This window comes from Lupinus angustifolius, chromosome LG11, assembly GCF_001865875.1.
Source record: "Lupinus angustifolius cultivar Tanjil chromosome LG11, LupAngTanjil_v1.0, whole genome shotgun sequence".
NCBI classification, from domain to species: domain Eukaryota; kingdom Viridiplantae; phylum Streptophyta; class Magnoliopsida; order Fabales; family Fabaceae; genus Lupinus; species Lupinus angustifolius.
This window is the reverse complement of record NC_032019.1, coordinates 29,820,012-29,821,538: the sequence shown is the minus strand read 5'-3', so window position 1 is coordinate 29,821,538 and position 1,527 is coordinate 29,820,012. Positions and strand designations below refer to the sequence as shown.

Sequence of the window (1,527 nt, the reverse complement as noted above, 5' to 3'; positions counted from 1 at the left end):
AAATAAAGCTATTACAAAGCTCAAATATAACAAGAAGGCTTTACTCTAAAACACCTAATACAATCTCATGCAATATGACAATGTATTAGTATGAAAACAGAAGTTACAGAACCTAAAAAACTTCATGAAAAGCATCAAAAGTATGCATGAACATGTGAGGGAAAATATGAGAAATTATAACATGAAATGCACTCAATCCTAAAGCATAGAATCTCTCCTTTCTAAACTCACAAATGCACTTAACAACTAGATGCAACAAATATCAGGTAAAATGCTCTAACTCTCTAAGAAATGCATCATGCAACTTATGAGATTAGTTCTGAAGACGCAGTTTATAAAGAATCAGTTCAGAAGCCCAGTTAATCGATTAAAAGCTCTCTTAATCGATTAACGTTGTTCAAAAACGTTAACTGATTCTGTTTTTCAAGTTTTTAGTTTCAACAACTTTTCAAACATTTAGATTAATCGATTAACGTGTGCCTTAATCGATTGACAACATTTTTAAATGTGTTCCAGTATCAACAACTTTTCAAAGCAGTTGGGTTAATCGATTAAAGTATTCGTTAATCGATTAACATCATTTTTCATGTGTATTTTAAAATACAAAACCTCAAATACGTTATGCACTTAGTTCATACATGTTTAACACTTAGTTTATGACTAGAATGCACATATACATGTATTTATGTAATGCATGAACATATTATGAATGACATATCTCAAAGATGAAATAATTTAAAAGATTTATGCATATGAGACATGTATTAGGTGACCTAAGCCTTTGACTCAACTTAAACTAGATTCTAGTCTAAGCCTAGTACTAATTAAAGACTTAAGCATGTTGATTTGTTGGTGATCTTCAAGCTCTTATAAGCACAAGTTGTCCTCTTAGGGGTTATGCTTGTTGGATGGGGTGAAATCATTGGTTTGGCCCTCACCAGTGGTGCAATTGCCATGAGAGTAGCGTGTTGTGCAGAGAGAATCAAGAACCCTCCAAAGGGATGCTTGGAGGAGGATTGTTATGAAAAACAATATTCTAACCTTTCAACCATGGATGATAAAGGGAATGTTTCATGTTACTGATACTTAGAATATGGTTATTAGTGAAATTAGAAATGATGGTGTGACAACCATTGCTGGAGGGAAGTCAAATGTTGCAGGCTATAGGGATGCTCATGCAAGGAATATACTTGAGATACGTTCTCTAATATCCAGGTATTAGTCCCTTGAGTGTTCCAATATACCACAATAGAAAAGTATTGGATATGAGGTAAAGGACCCCCAACTCCGTGTTCGTATTCCAGTTCGATCAGAATTGATTTTGGAGGTGGCAAATCCATCAGCTTTTGGTTTGATTTATGACTCGGTAGATAATGCAAAGAAGTATGAGCCCCAAGTATACGCAGATACCTCACACTAACTATCTTTCAATCGTTCAAGCCACTGGTGTTATAATCTTAACAATATCAACCATAAACTCAAGCCTACATCCTCCAAAATGCATAAAAGACATTGGCAAACCTTGTG

General features: G+C 34.4%; 1 long non-coding RNA gene across 1 annotated transcript in view; it reads right to left on the bottom strand.

Annotated features, from left to right (window-relative positions):
- The window catches only part of LOC109360184, a 21,026-nt gene extending 19,507 nt beyond the window's left edge, over nucleotides 1-1,519 (bottom strand). The window contains exon 1 of the long non-coding RNA XR_002109132.1: nucleotides 1,403-1,519. This is a non-coding gene — a long non-coding RNA (uncharacterized LOC109360184). The remainder of the gene's footprint in view (nucleotides 1-1,402) is intronic.